General features: G+C 43.5%; 1 protein-coding gene across 1 annotated transcript in view; it reads left to right on the top strand.

Annotated features, from left to right (window-relative positions):
- The first annotated feature begins 5,703 nt into the window (after positions 1 to 5,703).
- The window catches only part of LOC138980181 (uncharacterized), a 42,441-nt gene continuing 38,070 nt past the window's right edge, over positions 5,704 to 10,074 (top strand). The window contains exon 1 of the mRNA XM_070353016.1: positions 5,704 to 5,828. The gene's annotated coding sequence lies outside the window, so the exon portion shown is untranslated. The remainder of the gene's footprint in view (positions 5,829 to 10,074) is intronic.

Raw genomic sequence — 10,074 nt, 5'->3', positions numbered from 1 at the left:
GCCTCCGTGCCGGCGGCTGCCGCTTCCATATCTTTAACAAGTCCTGCCATTGTGGAGAACCCTATTCATTTCAACACATTTTCGCTCCATGCGCTACAAATAGAATTACCTTTAAAACCTTATATGACCATATGCAGCTCCATGGTCTGAGTCCCCAGGATTATTTGCGCAGTAGCAGTTCTCTAGGCTGGTCACACAGCTTGCTGCTGTGCCGACTGGTCAGGGACTCGGACATGGGGCTGTGGGTATAACTCTAAGCCCAGATTATCACATCAGCGTGTTTCAGTTTGAGGTCGAGTGGCTCCCGCCATCCCTCCTGATTCTAGCGACTACCCTCTAGACAACATATCCTCACCCTAGGCCCACTAGTCGCCAAACTGTACATATTGTTTTTATTACCACGGCCTTCGTGGCTTACATCTTAATCCTTTTATTTGTAAAAAGTTTTGAGATTTATTGTTCGTGTTCCTCTTACTTGCTCATCTATTTGGTTTTATTGGTGATCCTGAAAGGTTCCACTTTTTAACTCGATTTGAATAAAATAAAATAATCATTTTACAAACCCGTTATTCAAGATATAGAATACAGACTTATAATTCTTACCAAGAAACATCTTAACTACTTTTCATTTTAACAAATTCCACAGAGCATTATCAACTCAACCCCACCCCCTGCCCTCCTCTCCTTATTTTTTGTTTCTTTCTTTCCTCTTTCTGAAAGCGGACAAACACTCAAGTCCTTAATGGCTCAAAACCGTAGGACTTTTAATATTAATTTTAACGACAAGTATGGGACTCGACATGATATGATCAGGAATGGCATTATGGCCCCTGAATCATGTTCGTGCTGTTCCCATTCCACGAGTCTGGAAGGGACCGAAGCTTGACGGGTCCATGGTTCGAAGCCGGCGTACAGTGCGCCACTCAAGCCGGGTATTCGGCTCTACTTGCTACCCGGCGAAGCGGCAGATACACCCCGGACAAAATCTGGTCGATGAGATATTTCAATACCTGCTCTCAGCGCGCAGCGCAAACCGATTTTTTTTTTCGGGATCTTTTGTTTTCTGTATGCGGTCAGTAGGTGTTACAGAAAGAGTTATATTGATTTGTCTTTTTCTCCGCCTGTCTCTTTGTCCACTCAATCAACTTATTTTAACCACACTTGTTAGCAGTGCCTTCTCAGTTGGTGGCAGTGAGAATGGTAAGGACGGGGGTGTTTTTCCTACCTCGGAGGAATTTCTTGTTCTTCTTGTTTTTGGGTTGTTATGAACACAGAGTCTCTGTGACTATCGACTTTTTTTGAGGACTTCTGCTGTCAGTTCCCTTTCCTGCGAAAGTTTAATGTCTCGCTGTTTTTGTTCCAGGTCGGTTTCGATCTTTTTCATTGCTATACTGTAAATTTGATCGGCCACTGAGGCGACAAATTCTTCTTGGTTAAATGGCTTGTCTCTTCCCTTGTTTAGTGGACTCTTTGCAGTGCGGTGAGTGCCATTGTCCGCCTCCTTATGGTTTGTTTTGACTGAGCTTTTCACCAGGGGTGAGGGGGGGTGTTTATCTTTGTTGTAACGGCCGTGGCGAACGGCATTAGCGTATCCAGTTTGGGGGGTTGAGGTCTTTTGGGGAGCATCCGCTCTCCAAAAACTGTCTTTTTGTTCTCGTGGGGACTGGGGGGGTGCTACTCTCTGTAGTCTTTCCGCTTTTTCGTTGTTTATTTCTTCTTTTGCTCTTTGCATAGCCTCGGTATACGGAATATAGGAGGCTGCACGAATCCTGTTCGCTCTGAGCCTTACCTTATACTCCGCACAGCCGAGGTATGCTGCTGTGTGATCACCCCCACAATTCACGCAGTGACGGTCCCGCCCACAGCCATGACCTTTGGTACCGCACTGGGTACATGTGGGGGTGGGTGCTTTGCATTGAGCCGCCCCGTGGCCAAACCGGTTGCAATGACTGCAGCGGCGAACAGGGCAGGCATAGGGCTCTACTGAGTATTCCTCTACCTGGAGAGACATAATACGTGGCAAGACTGCCGTTTTGAAGGTGACTTTTACTGCTTCGGACAGTTCTTTGTCCTTGTTTTTTAACCTGTAAAAACGTTTGACTGTCTCTCGACCTTTTTGGGCTGGACATCCGGATTCTGTTTGGATTTGAAATGTGATTTTCATGGTGAGTAGTTCCTCATCAGAATGTTGAAGGGGGACCTTTTTTATGACTCCCTCTGTGATGGGTTCAGGAATAAACGATCTGATGGAAACAACGGCTATGTTGGTTAACTGTAACAGTTTCTGCTGTTGTCTGCCACTGGAGCAACCGATCAGTCACCTCTCCCCTGCTAAGGGCCGAAGAGAGATGACGTCACCAATGGTTGAGTTCAGGGTACGGAAGCGCCGGAGGCCCAGCCCTCTAAAGGTGGCCACTCCTTCTTTAGTGTCTTCAATAATAACTGGGTATTGTACGTACTCGGGAGTAGGTTGCCTCCCTTTGAAAAGAGACCGCCTTGCCCCCTTTCCTGTTTTGTTTCTAATTTCAGAAGTGAAGTTTTTTCGGATTCCATGTTTTGTTTTGTTTTGGTCAGGTTTGCTGCCGGGTTCCCATTTTGAACGACATTCTTTGCTTTTTGAATTTCATCGTTATTAAGCGAACGTTTTCTTTTGTTTTCCCTCAGAGTTATCTCCATCTCATGGATGGTGTTTTCCTCTGAAGAGCTCGACCTTATTTCGATGTCAGAACTGGGTTCAAGTGGGACAACTGTCTTGTGCATAGGAACATGATGTTCGATTTTTGAATCGTTATGTTTGCTCACTGTAGAGACATGTTTTGTGTTTGTCTCGTCTGAGTTTTGCTTCACTGACTTCTGTCCTGGTTCATTGCTTTTACTTACTGGGGCTAATTTAGACGTGGATGCAGTCTCAGTCCACATCAGCAATAACGTACCGCCATTGAACCGATGTCATTGCTGTCGGTCAGACATTGGGAGTGTGGTGCGCGTGTTCGGGATGTCCTTGGAGTGTTCAAGGCTTGGTGTATGACGCACTTCAAGCTACCTTTCATACCCGTCCACCTTCATCCAAAGTTCTGACAAAGAGACATAACTTCGTGGATTTATGTTTTTCTGAGCTACTTTATGACTTATGTCTGATTCGATCGCATGCGGTCTATTTAATGTATTTTTATATTTAGTCAAGTTTTGACTAAATATTTTAACGTAGAGGGGGGAATCGAGACGAGGGTCGTGGTGTATGTGTGTGTGTGTGTGTGTGTGTGTCTGTCTGTCTGTGTGTGTGTGTGTGTGTAGAGCGATTCAGACTAAACTACTAGACCGATCTTTATGAAATTTGACATGAGAGTTCCTGGGTATGAAATCCCCATACATTTTTTTTCATTTTTTTTTATAAATGTCTTTGATGACGTCATATCCGGCTTTTCGTGAAAGTTGAGGCGGCACTGTCACGCTCTCATTTTTCAACCAAATTGGTTGAAATTTTGGTCAAGTAATCTTCGACGAAGGCCGGGGTTTGGTATTGTATTTCAGATTGGTGGCTTAAAAACTAATGAGTGAGTTTGGTCATTAAAAATCTGAAAATTGTAAAAAAAAAAAAACATTCTAAAAATAGATCCAAATTTACGTACATCTTATTCTCCATCATTTGCTGATTCCAAAAATATATAAATATGTTATATGTTGATTAAAAACAAGCTCTGAAAATTGAAAATATAAAAATTATTATCAAAATTAAATTGTCCAAATCAATTTAAAAACACCTTCATCTTATTCCTTGTCGGTTCCTGATTCCAAAAACATATAGATATGATATGTTTGGATTAAAAACACGCTCAGAAAGTTAAAACAAAGAGAGGTACAGAAAAGCGTGCTATCCTTCTCAGCGCAAGTACTACCCCGCTCTTCTTGTCAATTTCACTGCCTTTGCCGTGCGCGGTGGACTGACGATGCTACGAGTATACGGTCTTGCTGCGTTGCGTTGCGTTGAGTTTCATTCTGTGAGTTCGACAGCTACTTGACTAAATATTGTATTTTCGCCTTACGCGACTTGTTTTTAAACTTTCCATTATTATATTGTACAAGAGACAGAGAGACAGAGAGAGAGAAAGAGATAGAGAGAGAGAGAGGGAGAGAGAGAGAGAGAGAGAGAGAGAGAGAGAGAGAGAGAGAGAGAGAGAGAGAGAGAGAGAGAGAGAGAGAGAGAGAGAGAGAGAGAGAGAGAGAGAGAGAGAGAGAGAGAGAGATTTATGTTTGTATGCGCGACAGTATAAATTCAATAAATGATCATTCATTATTTCAGACCTTCGTATTGGTTTGGTATTGGACGAATCCATTTTAATCTAGGATCTATTTTAACCATGCGCGTTTATTAGCAATACGAAAACGTGCGCTTATCGGATAAACTGTGATCTTAGTTTCTATCGGCCTTAGGCAAAATGTATATTTTCGACCTTGTGCGCAAGTGTATATTCGGTCTTAGGCGACAATGTATATTCGGTCTTGGGCATAATGTATATCTTCGACCTTAGGCGCAAGTGTATATTCGGTGTTGGGCGACAATGTACATTCGGTCTTAGGCAAAATGTATATTTTCGACCTTAGGCGCAAGTGTATATTCGGTGTTAGGCGACGATGTATATTCGGTCTTCTGCACAATGTATATTTTCGACCTTAGGCGACAATGTATATTTTCGGCCTTAGGCACGTATGTATATTCGGTCTTATTCATGTTACCCCTTCCAACCCAGCCTGGCTGTTGCGACTTAGACTAGAGACACAAGGAGTGGAGAAGGGGAAACGACCACTACAGCACATACACAAGACGAACAGGACAAGGGAGACAACCACTACCTGCTACAGAGGCCCCACACTGGACTGAATGTAAACAAGGGTATCTGCTGTGGGAAATTTATTTTCAGGAATTACTATGCATGGTTACAGCTAACCAGAATTTAGCAATTTAGTCTGTGGCAAGTTTCGTTAGGTGGCTATAGGGTGAAAAAGGGGGTGGGAAAATACCGTAGGGGTCGTGAGAAGAAGTGAAGTGTAGAGGTATGGAGTAGTAGTAGCGTGGCGAAGTGGGCGTGGCGTGATGTACAGCACGCAGTGGCAGGGAAGCGGTGAGCGAAAACGCTATGGCACGCACACAAAATGGTGGGTGGGTGGGTGAACGACGAGCAAGACACATGTAAGCACAGGAAAAGAAAAGTTAAAGGTTCAGGATAGTTAAATAAAGCAAGCACAGCAAAGGTTCACAAAAAGCACAAGCTGGATATCACAGATAGAAAAGTCGAAAGTGAACAAGCACAACAGCAATCACAGTAGGCACGACGCCAAGCAGGTTGGTTGGTTGGTTTTTGGGGTTTAATGTCTCTTCAGCAGATGCTAGCTGCTATTCGAGACCGCGCCAAGCAGGTTAAAAGAGCACAGTCACAGAGGTGTTTTTTATGTTATTCTTTTTCCCGGATCTCGCACCCGATCCAACAGTGACCAAGGCAAAACGATGAATGATGATATATGATGAAGGCTACGGTAACACATGGTAGCTATTTTATATGTTATGCGTGCTTTGATTGGTAGCCAGTGAAGGGTCATGAGGAGAGGGGTGACATGGTCGCGCTTGCGCTTGCGCAGCACAAGACGTGCTGCATTGTTCATGATGCGCTGTAGGCGGTCTAGCTTGGCGTCTGGGAGGCCGGCTAGGAGCGAGTTGCAGTAATCCAGTCTCGACAAAATAAAAGCCGAAACCAGTGTCTTGGTTGCGTCGAGGGAAAGAAGGTGTCTGATTTGGCTAATCCTCCGCATTTCAAGAAAGGCGGTTCTGCAGAGTGAGTTGATGTGGGCGTCCATTGACAGGCTACTGTCAAGGTGGACACCCAGGTTTTTTTACTTTGGTGCTGAATGTGACTGTGGTATTAGAAAGGGTAAGACTGGATGTTTCTGAAAGAAGCTTTAAGTTTGATTGTTTGCCAACTGGCATGATCTCTGTCTTATCATCGTTCATCTTGAGCTTGTTGACTGTCATCCACTGTTTGATGGAATCGCTGCATGATTCTATTGACTGCACTAACTCTGTAAACTCTGTTTGGTGTGCGGATTTTGTAGTTGAGTGTTGTCTGCGAACATGTGGTACAGGACATTGTGGTGCTTTATGACTTTGCTTAACGGCTGTATGTACATAGTGAATAACACTGGGCCTAACACATGGTGTCCTCGGAGTGCCTATTTTGGATCACAACAGCCTGAATGACCCCCCGGTCAAAACTGACTAGGCCAGTCAGTTTTGACCCCCCTTCAAACTTCAAGAATGAGTACTTTAAGACCTTTTAAAACGATTTGAATGTAAATGTGGACAATATTTGTTGCAAAATGATATTGCAAAAAAAAAATTTAAATGAAGAAATCGAAAAAAAACTTTAACTTATTTTTCTAAAATAAAATAATGTTTCGACGTTTCCCTTCAAACTTCAAGAATAAGTACATTAGGACTTTAGAAAAATAAGTTAAAGTTTTTTTGATTTCTTTATTTAAAAAAAAATTGCAATATCATTTTGCAACAAATATTGTCCACATTTACATTTAAATCGTTTTAAAAGGTCTTAAAGTACTCATTCTTGAAGTTTGAAGAGGGGGTCAACACTGACTGGCCTAGTCAGTTTTGACCGGGGGTCATTCTGGGCTAGCTGATTTTGACCGGGAGGTCATTCCCAAACCTGTTGAGATACATAGATGCATACATATATGCATACATTTCGTCGTGTGAAGTGCTATTGTACTTATTCTTAAAGTTGGAAGGGAAACGTCAAAACTTATTTTTTTAAATTTTTGTTTTAAAGTTGTTTTTTTATCAAATAATTTTTTCAATATCATTTTCAACCAAATATTGTCCACATTTACATTTAATTCGTTTTAAAATGTCTTAAAGTACTTATTCTTGAAGTTTGAAGGGGGGGTGTCAAAACTGACTGGCCTAGTCAGTTTTGACCGGGGGGTCATTCTGGGCTAGCTGATTTTGACCGGGAGGTAGACACATCCCCCCAAACCTGTTGAGATACATAGATGCATACATATATGCATACATTTTATCATCATGTGTTAGAGAGTACAAACTCTCAGACCATCGGAAACCATTGCCACGGAAACTTAAGCAAAACTGCCGATCTCGTTTCTTGAGCACTTTTTCTTTATAATACAGGAAGACTTGTTTTGAAAATGTGAAAGTATGTGAAAGCTCTGTGTGGGTTGTTATACATGTTTGCTGATTGAAAATGTTGCTGTCAGCTCTTTATCTCACGTTTATCCAGCTGTCACCGCTCCAGATAGGCAGTTTGCAACTTATAACTAAAATGAGATAGGCAGATTGTTCAGAAACCAAAGAAAGTTTTTTGCGTTTTTCTCAAAACATCAAAAAGTGAGAGAGAGAGAGAGAGAGAGAGAGAGAGAGAGAGAGAGAGAGAGAGAGAGAGAGAGAGAGAGAGAGAGAGAGAGAGAGAGAGAGAGAGAGAGAGAGAGAGAGAGAGAGAGAGAGAGAGAGAGAGAGAGAGAGAGTATGGGGCTTAACGTCCTCCCAGGTAACTAGGGACCTATATTGGGACATGATTTTTTTATACGATATTAAAAAGGGGGGCGTAATGGGGGGAGGGGGATTGGAGGGGGACTGGGTGTGGTCGGTAATAGGTTAAAAAGTTGCGTTTTTAAAAACTACTTTCTTGTTAGGTAAGGGTTCGTACCTTTTCTGGACTGAGACCACTACGGGGGAATAGGGTAGTTAAACAGGTGTTTGATTGTTTTTTAATCGATCACATTTATTATAAAAGTTGATAAAATTTCAGAGCCATCTGATAAAAAGTTTTAAAAGTCCAGAGAGAATTTTCCTGATTAAAATTATATACATCTGTGCATAGTACGCATAGGTTGCCTTGCCTTAAACGAATATAGTATGTACAACACAGGACAGACATTCATTCCATTTAATATCAATGTGCGGCTTTACTCCGCGGCGCGAAGGTATTGCAGCACGACACAGAGGGGGTTCATAGTACACCAGTTTCTTATGCTATTTATAATCGTCGCCTGTGCTCAGGCCCCCAGTGGGGCACCGGCCAATGGGAGCGCTCCCTTGTGGGGCGCAGGCATTTGGAGGGTATCTATGAAAGGGCAAATGGGCCCAAACGGAGCGCTCATTTACGGAGGGCGAAATAAGTGAGGGCGCCTAAACTGAGCGCTCCAGTTAAGGATTGATTGGCTGGTAAAAATAGTTAGCCAATCAAATCACATTTCTTAAGATTCGCGCTCCAAAAAGGAGGGCGCAGTTTAATTGGCGAGCGATAGATTCGCGCTCCAAAAATGAGCGCGCATTTATTGAGGGCGCAGCTTATCGTTATGGGGCAAATAGGCCCAAACGGAGCGCTCATTTAAGGAGGGCGAAATAAGTGAGGGCGCCTAAACTGAGCGCTCCAGTTAAGGATTGATTGGCTGGTAAAAATAGTTAGCCAATCAAATCACATTTCTTAAGATTCGCGCTCCAAAAAGGAGGGCGCAGTTTATTTGGCGAGCAATAGATTCGCGCTCCAAAAAGGAGGACATTTTACTCGCGCGTTGTCCAAAAACTTGGAATGGAAAAATTGTCGGAACGAAACCAGTCTTTTTCTGTAGCAGTAGTATATTTTTGGGCAAATACCATCAGACAAAATTGGCAATCTAACAACTACCTTGCCACATGCCGGCATTATGAGGTCATTGCTAGGACTGGTTGACCCGTGTCTGTATACTGTAATTGGATGTGTTGCAAATTCCTTGCTTGTGTGGCAAGCACATTCACTTGCCTATGCTTACTGTCGCTGACTGGCACATAGTTTGCAAACCTGTTAGGCGTCCGCCCCGTGATCGGGAGGTCGTGGGTTCGAACCCCGGCCGGGTCATACCTAAGACTTTAAAACACACCCACATCAACCACTCACTGATACACATACCCACATATTCTACCTAAACCCCTCACAGATGTATATATTCATAAGCGCACATCAATCAATCAATCAATCAATCAATGAGTCTTATATCGCGCATATTCCGTGGGTACAGTTCTAGGCGCTCTGCAGTGATGCCGTGTGAGATGAAATTTTATACGGCCAGTAGATTGCAGCCATTTCGGCGCATATTTACCTTTCGCGGCCTATTATTCCAAGTCACACGGGTATAGGTAGACAATTATTAACTGTGCCTAAGCAATTTTGCCAGGAAAGACCCTTTTGTCAATCGTGGGATTTTTAACGTGCACACCCAATGTAGTGTACACGGGGGGAGGTTCGGACACCGAAGAGAGTCTGCACACAAAGTTGACTCTGTGAAATAAATTTCCGCCGAACCTGGGATCGAACTCACGCTGACAGCGGCCAACTGAATACAAATCCAGCGCGCTACCAACTGAGCTATATCCCCGCCCCATACACACATACACCGGCACACACACATACAAACACACGCACATCACAATATTGTCGAACCACGGCAATGAATAAGGCGCACTACACTGACAGTAAACTGATAGATCAATGATTATCAACACAAACAATCCCGACTTCTTGGTCTTCTGGTGGAATTTTTAATTTGTTTACAAACACTTTGAGATCACCGTTACATCTAGTCGGGGTGTCTTTCTTCTTCTTCTTCTTCTGCGTTCGTGGGCTGAAACTCCCACGTACACTCGTGTTTTTTGCACGAGTGGAATTTTACGTGTATGACCGTTTTTACCCCGCCATTAAGGCAGCCATACGCCGCTTTCGGAGGAAGCATGCTGGATATTTTCGTGTTTCTATAACCCACCGAACTCTGACATGGATTACAGGATCTTTTCCGTGCGCACTTGGTCTTGTGCTTGCGTGTACACACGAAGGGGGATAAGCCACTGGCAGGTCTGCACATAAGTTGACCTGGGAGATCGGAAAAATCTCCACACTTAACCCACCAGGCGGCCGCGACCGGGATTCGAACCCTCGACCTTCCGATTAAGAGGCCGACGTCTTACCACCCCGCCACAGCGCCCGTCAGGGGTGTCTTTAAAACTGTGTTCTCGTG

This window comes from Littorina saxatilis, linkage group LG11 (genome assembly GCF_037325665.1).
Source record: "Littorina saxatilis isolate snail1 linkage group LG11, US_GU_Lsax_2.0, whole genome shotgun sequence".
In the NCBI taxonomy this organism is placed as follows: domain Eukaryota; kingdom Metazoa; phylum Mollusca; class Gastropoda; order Littorinimorpha; family Littorinidae; genus Littorina; species Littorina saxatilis.
The sequence above is the reverse complement of the archived record's forward strand: the minus strand, read 5'-3'. Positions and strand labels throughout refer to the sequence as shown.